This window comes from Mesoplodon bidens, assembly GCF_964165515.1.
Source record: "Mesoplodon bidens genome assembly, chromosome: 14".
In the NCBI taxonomy this organism is placed as follows: domain Eukaryota; kingdom Metazoa; phylum Chordata; class Mammalia; order Artiodactyla; family Ziphiidae; genus Mesoplodon; species Mesoplodon bidens.
Window position 1 is genome coordinate 86,371,765 of NC_138170.1, and position 13,766 is coordinate 86,385,530.

The window sequence follows — 13,766 nt, forward strand, 5'->3', positions numbered from 1 at the left end:
AAATATGTAAAACATCTAGTAAGACTATAATGCAATGGAAATCAACATAAAAAAGTTTCTGTATATTTGTACTAATATTTTACTGATATAGCACTAACTTACATATAAACTGTTTCAACTGAATACAGATATTAAACCAAATGGTCTCTCCAATACATTCCAAAAATGAATTGATATAAAAAATAAATCAATTAAGTTGGTAATAAGAATAAGTCTGTTTCAGTCTAAGAGTATGCAACTTTCTATAGAAACATATAAATTCAGGTCAAATTCATTATTTTTTCCATGGTTTCATCATGCATCAAATATTTAGGTTCACTAAGTAAATATGGCTAGAGGAACATCAAAGATATTTTCAATACGATAGCATTGGAGAAAATAAATTGGATCCAACTGACTTTAACTACAGTCCTGTCAAATAGAACAGAATCTTAATGTTTCTTTTCTGCTACATATTAGTGAGGAATCTGATCAGTAAAAAATAAAATCCCACAGCTATTAAATCAAAGTAATTAGAACCTCAGTGATGGGTGAAAGTGGAATCAGATGTCTTTTCTGAAAGCTATTAAGTGGCTAAAGTGTGTTTTTATAAATATGGTGCATGGGTTTGTAACTTTATTGAAAGAAATGTTTATTCTTATAATGAAGTCTGTCAAGTCAAGTTTGTTAGGGCTTGATATAATCATATTACTTTCAAAGGACTCTGACACTAAACATAAAGAGAGGAGGCCATGGGACATCATTAATGATGATGACAGTTATGAGAGTTTTGTAAGAGATCGTGTCCTAGAATGACCCTCAGACTTGGAATCTTTCACTACAGTTACAAACATCACATCGTCATTTAGCTTGGCTGGTAATGCTGCAGTGTAATTACATATTTCACTAATGGGTACACCACTGTAATTACACTGCAATGTAGTTACATATTTCACTAATGGATACACCACTGGAATACAACAATTTTTAAAACTTGGAAGAAAGTTTTTTTTTCCCCAAATTTTCAAGTTTTGTGTGGACAAGTAGGAAGAGTTGTGAGTGATGTGATAAATTCCCTGTCAAATCATGATTTTTTCACTGATTCCAGTTAAACATGTTCTTGGGTTGAGAATTGTCAGTTTCAGTACATGAAGCTGTATGAATTGTGCTAACATTCATTACCAAGACAATTCTGCGTGGTATAATGTGTAGTAGAGTCATTTAACCGTGTTCTGCTGCCCTCTAAAAGTAGCAGCAGAGATAGCCAAAAGATACAATCTCGTTTTATGTTAAAACTGACTCATTAAAGTACATACAAAACTAACTCCTGTTTCATTTAATGTAACCACTCTGCTTTCTTTGTGATTCATGTCCTATGCATAAGTACGTTACCCATCCGTTGGTTGCATCATTTCTGCTTTTACAGGTGTTCAGCTGAGCTCAAAGACAACAGGGATATTTGGGTGAACTAAGCCCATCACATCAATAGCCACCAGGACCTCTCTGTTGAGAGTCCGGAATCATCATCTCCTAAAAATTGAAACCAAGTTTACAAATTCCCTCATCAATCCTCCTTAGGATATGGATAAATTTCATTCAAGTAGCATTAAGCAACTTTCAGATTAACAACCAGTGAAACTAAAGAACCCTACAGGGGATCTTGGAAGGCCACTGAACTTTTGTAGCTCCTTTGAAACTTTGCTTTAGCCTAAGGCAAATGGGAGATGGGGTAGGGTGGAAGGGAACTTACTTTAACTGATTACATGTTTTACAACAAAATAACCTCAAGTGAATAGGCTCCCACAGATACTGACCTTATAAATATCAACTTATATGTGTATATATAAACATATATATATATAGGAGGTGTCACTTTTCATAAACTTTGAAATGTTTAAAATGTTCCAAATTATACATGAGTGAACAAACTTTTGATTCTCCAACTGAGCTTTGCGAATCTTCCTTGTATCACTTGCTAGATTCTAAAATGGCATTTCCCCCTGAAACTATGAGAAACAACTAAAATGTTATCATTTGTATAAAGAATAACATTCTCAACAAATGTTAGAATATGAAAGTGTACATGATGTTCCATAACAAAGAGTTTGCAAATTAATCTCTGTAGAAAAAAATGTAATTTGCAAAAGAAGAACAAAAATATGTGCATGAATCACTGATATTATGTTACATAATCTGTTAACAAAACTTCTGTCTGTTTAAAAAAGAAAGACTGTTTGGTAGTTAGTGGCTAATGGAATATAAATCTCCAGGTCTTTGCATCATCCTTTGGAAGTATTACCTATACTCATAGGAGCAACCAGCTAATTCTTCATAATATAAGCATTTCAAATTGTATTAAGGGTTTTATCCTCTAGGGTTTCCCTGGTCCTCACAAAATTGTTTAGCTCTGTATCTGCAGCACAGTAGTAAGGGGTACCAGGGATGTGGATGAGAGACCCAGACGTAAAGGCTGAGCACCAAGTCGAGTGCTGGGAAAATCCTACAAAATTTCTCTTCTCTCTCTCTCTCTCTCTCTCTCTCTCTCTCTCTCTCTCTCTCTCTCCCCCTTTCAAATGTATTATGTATTATTCCTGTCTAATACATTAATGTGTATGAAGTCATTTTAGCCATCAAACCATCATCATCACCCCATTTTGGATCATATTCATTGAGCATCTATCTATATGGCAGACAGTAGACCCACACCTCTGTGCAAAAACACATAACTGCCCTTTATGTAGCCACTATCTTTCCCATTTAACAGGCTCTGCATTAAAGTCTCAGAGAAATAAGGACATTGTCTTAAAGAAACACAATGTGTCTATTTAATTTTGACTGATTCTTCAAGGTCTGTTTCATGCCAGAAACCTATATTCGTTCCCTTCTGCTACATTGCCTCCCAATTTTCACCTTGGTCTCTATAATAATATGGCTACTTATTTTGACAGTACAGCAACCGACCTTGGAAAGAAACATCACTCCTCCAGTTGTTGCTGTGTACCTCAGAAACTGTGAAACGCTGTGTTCTGAAGGGTCTAATAATTTTATTTTTTAGTAGAACTTTATTGGAGTATATTTGCTTCACAATATTGTGTTAGTTTCTGTTGTACAACAAAGTGAATCAGCCATATGCATACATATGTCCCCATAGCCCCTCCCTCTTGAGCCTCCCTCCCACCCTCACTATGTCACCTCTCTACGTCATCGCAAAGCACCGAGCTGATTTCCCTGTGCTATGCAGCTTCTGCCCACTAGCTATCTATTTTACATTTCGTAGTGTATATATGTCCATGCCACTCTCTCACTTCATCCCAGCTTACCCTTCTCCCTCCCCATGTCCTCAAGTCCATTCTCTATGTCTACATCTTTATTCCTACCCTGCCACTGGGTTCATCAGAACCATATTTATTTTTACGTTCCATATATATGAGTTAGCATATGGTATTTGTTTTTCTCTTTCTGAGTTACTTCACTCTGTATGACACACTCTAGGTCCATCCACCTCACTACAAATAACTCAATTTTGTTTCTTTTATGGCTGAGTAATATTCCATTGTATATATGTGCCACGTCTTCTTCATCCATTCATCTGTCAATGGACATTTAGGTAGCTTACATGCCCTAGCTATTGTACATAGTGCTTCATTGAACATAGTGGTATGTGTCTCTTTTTGAATTATGGTTTTCTCAGGGTATATGGCCAGTGGTGGGATTGCTGGGTCATATGATAGTTCTATTTTTAGTTATTGAAGAAACCTCTGTACTGTTCTCCATAGTCGTCGTATCAATTTACATTCCCACCAACAGTGCAAGAGGGTTCCCTTTTCACCACATCCTTTCCAGCATTTGTTTCTACATTTTTTGATAATGGCCATTCTGACCCATGTAAAGTGATACCTCATTGTAGTTTGGATTGGCATTTCTCTAATAATTAGTGATGTTCAGCATCTTTTCATGTGCCTCTTGGCTATCCATAAGTCTTCTTTGTTGAAATGTCTATTTAGGTCTTCTGCCCATTTTTTAATTGAATTGTTTGTTTTTTTGACATTGAGCTCCATGGCTATTTGTATATTTTGGAGATTAATCCTTTGTCCATTGTTTCATTTCCAAATATTTTCTCCCATTCTGAGTGTTGTTTTTTCATCTTGTTTATGGTTTCATTTGCTGTGCAAAAGCTTTTAAGTTTAATTAGGTCTCATTTGTTTATTTTTGTTTTTATTTCCATTACTAGAAGGTGGGTCAAAAAAGATCTTGTTGTGGTTTATGTCAAAAAGTGTTTTTCTTATGTTTTCCTCTAAGAGTTTTATATTATCTCCTCTTACATTTAGGTCTTTAATCATTTGGAGTTTATTTTTGTGTATGGTGTTAGGGAGTGTTCTAATTTCATTATTTTACATGTAGCTGTCCAGTTATCCCAGCACCACTTATTGAAGAGGCTATCTTTTCTCCATTGTATGTTCTTGCCTCCTTTGTTGTAAATTAGGTGACCATAGATGTGTGGGTTTTTCTCTAGGCTTTCTATCCTGTACCATTGATCTATATGTCTGTTTTTGTGCCAGTACCATACTGTCTTGATTACTGTAGCTTTGTAGTATCGTGTGAAGTCAGGGAGCCTGATTCCTCCAGCTCTGTTTTTCTTTCTCAAGATTGCTTTGGCTATTTGAGGTCTTTTGTGTTTCCATAAGAATTGTAAAATTTTTGTTCTAATTCTGTGAAGAATGCTGTTGGTAGTTTGATAGGGATTGCATTGAATCTGTAGACTGCTTTGAGTAGTACAGTCATTTTCACAATATTGATTCTTCCAATCCAAGAACATAATATATTTCTCCATCTGTTTATGTCATCTTTGATTGCTTTCATCTGTGTTATACAGTTCTCTGAGTACAAGTCTTTTGCCTCCTTATGTAGGTTTATTCCTAGGTATTTTATTCTTTTTGTTGCAATGGTAAATGGGATTGTTTCCTTAATTTCTCTTACTGATTTTTCATTGTTAGTGTATAAGAATACAAGAGATTTCTGTGCATTAATTTTGTATCCTGCAACTTTACCAAATTCATTGATTAGTTCAAGTAGTTTTCTGGTGGCATCTTTAGGATTCTTTTTGTATAGTATCATGTCATCTGCAAACTGTGACAGTTTTACTTCTTTTCCAATTTGTATTCTTTTTATTTCTTTTCTTCTCTGATTGCCATGGCTAGGAATTCCAAAACTATGTTGAATAAGAGTAACGAGGATGGACATCCTTGTCTTGATCCTGATCTTAGTGGAAATGCTTACAGTTTTTCACCATTGAGTATGATGCTTGCTGTTGGTTTGTCATATACGGCCTTTATTATGTTGAGGTAGTTTCCCTCTATGCCCATTTTCTGGAGAGTTTTTATCATAAATGGGTGTTGAATTTTGTCAAAAGCTTTTTCTGCATCTATTGAGATGATCATATGGTTTTTATTCCTTAATTTGTTAATGTGATGTATCACATTGATTGATTTGCATATACTGAAGAATCGTTGCATCCCTGGGATAAATCCCACTTGATCATGGTTTATGATCCTTTTAATGTGTTGTTGGATTCTGTTTGCTAGTATTTTGTTCAGGATTTCTGCATCTATGTTCATCAGTGATATCGGCCTATACTTTTCTTTTTTTTTTGATAACTTTTTCTGGTTTTGGTATCAGGGTGATTGTGGCTTCATAGGATGAATTTGGGAGTGTTTCTCCCTCTGCAATATTTTGGAAGAGTTTGAGAAGAATAGGTGTTAACTCTTCTCTAAATGTTTGATAGAATTCGCCTGTGAAGCCATCTGGTCCTGGGCTTTTGTTTGTTGGAAGATTTTTAATTACAGTTTCAATTTCATTACTTGTGATAAGTCTCTTTATATTTTCTAATTCTTCCTGGTTCAGTCTTGGAAAATTGTACCTTTCCACGAATTTGTCCATTTCTTCATGGTTGTCCATTTTGTTGGCATATAGTTGTTTGTAGTAGTCTCTTATAATCCTTAGTACTTCTGCGGTGTCATTGTGATTTATCCTTTTTCATTTCTAATTTTATTAATTTGCATCCTTTCCCTTTTCTTCATGGTGAGTCTGGCTAAGGGTTTGCCAATTTTTTTTATCTTCTCAAAGAACAAGCTCTTAGTTTTATTGATGCCTGCTATTGTTTTCTTCATTTCTGTTTCATTTATTTCTGCTCTGATCTTTATGATTTCTTTCCTCTACTGACTGGGTTTTCTTTGTTCTTCTTTCTCTAGTTGTTTAGGTGTAGGGTTAGACTGTTTATTTGAGATTTTTCTTGTTTCTTGAGGTGATATTGAATTGTTATAAACTTCCCTCTTAGAACAGTTTTTGCTGCATCCTATAGGTTTCAGGTCATTGTGTTTTCATTGCCATTTTTTTCTATGTATTTTTCTATTTCTTCATTGATTTCTTCAGTGATCTCTTGGTTATTTAGTAACACACTGTTTAACCTCCCTGTATGGGTGGTTTTTACAGTTTTTTTCCTCTAACAGATTTCCAATCTCATAGCATTTGGGTCAGAAAAGATGCTTGATACAATTTCAGTTTTCTTATATTTTCTGAGGCTTGATATGTGACCTAAGATGTGATCTATCCTGGAGAATGTTCCATGTGCACTTGAGAAGAAAGTGCCACTTTCAGATGGAATGTTGTATAAATATCAATTAAATTTATTTGGTCTATTGTGTCATTTAAAGTTTGTGTTTCCTTATTTATTTTCTGTTTGGATGATCTGTCCATTGGTGTAAGTGGGGTGTTAAAGTAAACACTCAGTTGTGAAGCTTGTTTGTGGATATCTGTGTGTGTGCATATATAAACAGGGAGAGAGTAAGAAGGCAGGAGTGAGGGTCATTCTGACAAAAATGATCTCCATGTATCTTCATTTTAAAATGCTGTATTTTCCCTTTTGGTCTGCCACTTCACCTGCTAAATCCCCCAAACACTGTGAGAAATAAAAAGACACGATTCAAAGGAATGGGCTTTTCTGAACATGGTTGGTATTTCTATTATCATCATCACTGGTCTCCAGTCCATGAAAAGCCAAGAGTGGACACACCATCATGACAAGAGGAACAGAGGAATCCGTCATCCAGCAGCATCCCCACCATGGGAAAGCATTAACTGATTGGTTCCCTGAGTGCCCAAAATTTAGGAATAAATTAGGGACATTTTCTGGTTAAGCAGCAGGTTCCTTACACTCTACCTGAGTGATATTTTTAATGCAAATTTGATTGCATAAAATTCTTCATCATCTGCAGGTTAATATCTAAACTCCTTAACTTGGTGTATTAGATTGCTTGTGATCCTTCAGTCTCCACGCCTGTTACTCTTTCCAGCTGGACAAAGTACTGTTCCTGGTCATCACAGCACTCTTCCATAGTGGGACCCATGTGCCCACACATCCACCCTGTAGTCCCCACCCCACCCTGATGATCCAGTTGGCAATCCCAACTCATCCCTGAGGACCTAGTTTAGATGTAAACTGAGCCTTCTTCTCTGCTCTAAACAATGTGTCCCATGGGGTACTGGTGCTCATTACTCATGCTTAGTAGTCTTTCAGAAAATATTGGGAAATGAAGTGTTGGAGAATTGAAATTTGGAATATGGTATAAACTTTTCTACTAAATCATGCACAATTCTAGTTTTCTTACAATGAATATAATTGCCACTCCAATGTAACAATGGAGAGAGTATAACAGTAGGAACTTCCAATGTCATAGTTTTAAATAAGTTGTCCCAAAGATATCTGAGAATTCCCCAAGGACCTCTTTACATATGGTCTCCTTTCTACCTTCTGAGGCTCATGTACTAGTTCAGTCACTGCCCTTTCAGAGTTGCCCCAGATCACCCCCCAGAAGCATTATAGACTTTCCCCAAAACTGCATGAAGAGATAAACAGCTACCTAAATTCCTCAACAAAGAATAAGAGTTTTTTGCTCCAAACTTCACTCAAAAAATACCAGGCTTACCACCTCCTTCCTCTTGCTCCTGTGTACTTCCCTTCCCCACACCAGATTTCACATTATTCTCCCCTCCATGGAAAAAAGAAATTCAATCCTCTTTAGCTTTTATTACCAAACATATACAGGGCAACCCCTCAGATTTTTCAGAAGTACAGAGGATTTTTTTAATTTGCCTGTAGGGACTTCCCTGGTGGTGCAGAGGTTAAGAATCTGACTACCAATGCAGGACACATGGGTTCAAGCCCTGATCCAGGAAGATCCACATGCTGTGGAGCAACTAAGCCTGCGAGCCACAACTACTGAGCCTGAACACCACATATACTGAAGCCCATGTGCCTAGAGCCCATGCCCTGCAACAAGAGAAGACACCACAATGAGAAGCTCATGCACCACAATGAAGAGTAGTCCCCACTTGCTGCAACTAGGGAAAGCCATTGTGCAGCAACAAAGACCCAACATAACTATAAATAAATAAATACATAAATAAATAAATAAATTTTAAAAAATAAATTTGCCTGTAGAAGGTTGGTGTGACTGTAAGGAAACTGTTTTCTCTTCTGGTGCATAACTCCTTTTTCAAAGTTATTCTTGTTTTCTATTTTACCTCTATCTTTTCTTCCTCATTACATTCTCACCCATACAACTTTAAAAAGTAGTAACCGCCTCAAGCAGCAAATCTCCTGCTCTGACAACCTTTGTTGTTGCTGTTTTCAGGTAGCTTAGCTGGCAACCAGCTCAAGCAATCTGCAAAACAAAATAAAAGGCACATAAGGAGAGCCTGAGGGGTTCTCTTGTAAGCATTCTGTACATGTTTAATGCATCTGTGGTGCTACACTCTCCCATAGACACACACACACACACACACACACATACACACAAGTGCTTTAGTGTCATCGTTATAAGTGATCAGCCATGTTTTTGATAGATGTGCTATTTTATTATTGTAATACTATATAGAATTACAGCAATCATGTTAGCTTATCAAATTAAAAGGGTATATAGTGAGTGTATAAAGCAATGACTTAACCTCACATATTTTTTAAATTTAAAGTTAGTAAGGTATTTTCAGGATGAATATCAGGATGATTTTCATAACAGAAGAAAGAGTTTAATCCATGCATGCTTCTTCAGTACTAGTTCTCTCTGACCTCTGCAAGATTACCTCATCTATCCTGCTGTCCAGGAAAATATTTGGCTTCTCATACTAATCCAACAATCAACTATATTGTAATGCTAATAAGAATATGACACATGATGAAACAATAAAAGTCACCTCAGAACATAATGTATTGAGGGAGATTAGCTATTGAAAGGGTCTATTAGATGAGAAAAGTCTTTAATGGAGTATTTCTCAAGCTTTACAGTATATAAAATTCATCTGGGGAACTTGTTACTATAGAATTCCCTCACATCCCCAGGGGCTTGATACTCTGATTCATTGAAGTCTGGAGTGGGGACAAGTAGGCTGCACTGTCACAATCACCTCGAGAGAATTCTGCAGTAGGTGGATCAGAGCACACTGGAAAACGCTGCCCGAGTGGTGTGTTTGGCTATAACTTGAGGTACCTTGAATATGCAGGTTATCAGGGAGCAGGAAGGGGGGTTAAGGAAAGGCAGGGTCTTCCAAAGCTTTGAAATTCCCAAGAGACAGAATTTACAATTTCCAATAAAACAAATGACTTTACTTTTTTCTTTTTTTTTTCCTAAATATGAATTTCATCTGCTCTTGGTATATTACCTTTTTAATGTGGTGATTTGATTTATAATAGTTTCCAATCTCTCTTCTTGTTGTTATCACAGCAATGATCCAGGGCATACAACCTGTCTTTGGTACATTAATGGAAGACTTTTGCTAATATCCACACTTAATACTAAAGTTTCGTTCACAATCTACCCTACAGTCTTTTGCTGCTAAACGACATGGAAATTACACAAGAAATTTATAAAAGATCAAGATCAAGATAACTATATTAACAAGAGAAGAAAGTCTTATGTCCCAGTAACAAACAACACAAATATCTCAGCAGCCTAACATAAGGACATTTTAATGTATTTAATGGCCCTCAAGGGTCCAGGCTAGGCTCTGGGCAGCCATCTCCCTGCAGTATCTCCAAGTTCCTGGATGCTTCAACCTCTGCTTCATCGTCCATCATTGTAATATATTTCCAAAGCAGGCAGAGAGGAAGATCCTGGAGACGTATGCTGGCACTTAGACACCTTGGCTTGCAAATGATCATTTCTCCTCCTGCACAGACCCACTCACTGGAGCTAGTTCGTGGTCACTCCTAACTGCAAGGGGCCAAGAAAGTGTCGTCTTTGTAGGAGCAGAAAGAGAAGAGAATGTGGGTGAGTTCTCAGAATAAGGAGAAGACTCATCATCCTTTTTTTCTGAAGAAGATCCTTTCTATTTTTCTGGATTTTTTACCTGTCCTTTTTTCTTTTCTCTCTCTCTCTCTCTCTCTCTCTCTCTCTCTCTTTTTGCAGTACGTGGGACTCTCACTGTTGTGGCCTCTCCCTTTGCAGAGCACAGGCTCCAGACACGCAGCCTCAGTGGCCATGGCTCACGGGCCCAGCTGCTCCACAGCATGTGGGATCTTCCCGGACCGGGGAACGAACTCGTGTCCCCTGCATCAGCAGGTGGACTCTCAACCACTGTGCCACCAGGGAAGCCCTTTTCTCTCTTTTTGAAATACATTAGATTGATTCTCTAAATGTCATCTTTCATCTGATAGCACCTTAATGTGTATCTTTATTTCTCTTTTCTCCCTGTATTCTGAAAGATTTTCATAGCTGTATTCCACATCACTCTTCAAACCCTCATATCAACTCTTAAAGCTCTAAGAACTTTCTTTTTCTCTGATTTGTCCATTTCCACAACACTTTTTTTTAATATTTTTTGACAGATGTAATATCTTCCAGTATAAACGAACCTGTGCATTTGGTTTATTGCTTTAAAAATCCTCAGACATATGTCCTTTTACATGGCAAATCATGGCAAGTCAGAAAATGGAAGGGCTGTTATTTAAAGGAGTATCATTAAAGCTGCAACCTTAGAACAGGGTCGCTATCAAAGCAATGCCACCAAGCAGTGAAAATCCTGCCTCCTAAAACTTGTATTTACTCCTTCAATTTGCTCTCTGTCCAGTTCTCCTGCAGCTTCAGCTCAGGTACCTCTGTCCTTAAACCCTTATCTTCTGCATCTCACTCCTATTTCTTTACACTTAGCCTCAGAGTCTGCATCATGAAAACCCAAAGACTAGTTTGAGAAGGAAAAAAAAAACAAAAACAAAAAACTTTTGAATAAAAGGAATACATTGAATGTGCAAAACCAAAATTTTGTTTTCTGAACAGAGGAGGGAAAATGTTAAATGTAATGAATTTGCCCCCGTAGTGTATTGCTCACAGTGTCTTTGTGATATATAAACTTGAGATTCTATCTACTTACAAACTTACAACTTCTCCCCCTATTGGATACATGGTAGTTCCACTTAAGTACTTCTGGAATTTCCAGCAGACAGATCCTGATGGGTGATATCACAGTCTTAAAACAGCAAAATATTCAACATTGACGTTTAATTTCATCTCCATCCTGAGCAGTGTCTTAAGGTTAGAGAAACAGTGTTGAGGGAAGAGAACATTAAGGTGAGCAGCCACTGTGTATCTTTCTGTTTCAAAACAAGCAATCTCAGGGCCCTCTCTAACCTCTATTTACTCTGAAACCCTGCTGTAGATGTGATCTAACCACTGCAGTCTTGTTTATTACCTATCCTGCTTTGTTTAGAGTAAACTGTTGGGGAAATGTTTTACCTTGGGCTCTAGAATCCAAATGGATGAGTTGGAGAGAATTTTCATTCCTGAATTTAAGTGCTTGCTTATTATTATCTTCCTCTTTCTTTCTTTCATTCATTCTTTCTTTCTTTCTTTCCCGCCCTCCCTCTCTCCCTCCCTCCCTTCCTTTCTTCCTTCCTTCCTTTCTTCCTTTCTCTCTCTCTCTCTCTCCCTCTCTCTCTCTTTCAGGTCCCATCACTGTGATTCCTAAAATTCTGATGCCAAATCACTTGTACTGAACCTTGAAAAAGTACATGTATATAATTTCCCATCCTTCCAGAAACAAATAACTTGTAGAAATGTCTTGAGATGCTTCCAAAATATTTTTTTATGACTCCTTCATCATAAGACACAAAGTTTCAGCTTTATTTCACAGGATGATGTCCATGCAGGCACAACTAAAATGTGTCTTTCTACTGGTCTTTCTACCCTGATGGTGCATCAAAATCCTCTTATCATGCAAAGAGAATTCTAATTTGGTAAGAAAGATAAACAGTTAATAAAAGCTGAAAATAAAACTAATTTCTAATTTGTCATTGCCTGAGGATTATTTTTAATTTTTTTTTTTACTTTTTAAATTTCTTAATAGAGTTCACTTCTATAACGTTGCATATTTACATGGTTTGTTTACCAGACTTTTTCACAGTCTCAGATAGTACATTATCCTATGATCTGAAACTTTGTATTAGAATAATCTCAGTGTGTCATGTTTCCTATATAATAATTTCAAAATGGTAGCTAAGTGTCCTGAATTTAGTTCCCAAATCAAGAAGCATGTAACTCCACTGGGGCTGTGAATCATATGGCCCATTTAAAATTAGTATGATGGAAAAAATGAACAACATTTTGGCTATCAGCCTGTCTGAGTGTGACAGTCTTGAGATACAGCTGACCCCAGTTTTCAAGTACACGAGGTCCATTTTTCATGTCTGGAATTTGTGGTTTCCATTTTGGGCTTATTCTCAGTCAGCTCTTTCTATTCTGTGGACCTCATCAAAATTAAAAACATCTGTTCTTTGAAATATTCTGTTAAGAGAATGAAAAACAAACCACAGACTCTTAGAAAATATTCATAAATCACGTCTCTGACAAAGGACATGTATCCATCATATATAGAGAATTCCCAGAACTCAGCTAAGAAGACAAATATCAGTGAAAAGAAGGGTAACATAGTTGAACATACACATCACAAAAGAAGATATACTACTGATTATGAACAAGCATATGAAAAGATGTTCACCATCATTAGTCATTAAGAAATCACAAATTAAAAAGTAGTATGATAGAACCATACACTTCTTAGAAAGGCTAATATTGGAAGAAAAAAAGGAAAGGGCAATAAAAAATATTACCAGGAATGCTGAACAGCCAGAACCCTCCACAGTGCTGGTGTGGCTGCAGAATAACACAGCCCAAGGGGAAAACAACTGGGCACTTTCTTAAGTAAATATACACCTACCATGTAAAACACTTATTCCATTCTTTTTTGTTTGTTTGCTTTTTCCTAAGATAAGTGAAAGCATGTTCCTGTCCAAGACTTGTCCATCATGTTCATAACAGCTTTGTTTGTAACAGCTCAAACCTGGAAACCACCGAAATGCCCATCAAAAGGTGAACAGGTAAACAAATCATGGTATATTCAAACAGCGAATACTACTCAGTAATGAAAAAAGAATGAATTGATATATGCAACATGAATGAATGAATCTCAGAATAATGATACTGAGTGAAGGAAGATGAATGACCATTCTTCCCTAACAAGAAAGAGTGCATCCTGCTTGGCTCCATTAAGTGCAGACTAATCTTTAAAACAGAAAGCACATCAGCAGGTGTGTGAGGATGGGGGAGGGTCTATGAGGAGGGGCAACAAGGAGAGTGGGGATGATGGATGTTCAGTATCTTGACTTGGTTGTAATGTCACTGTTGTAAAAAATATGTCAGAACCTCAAGTTTTACTGTTTACTTGTATAATTGATTATTTAT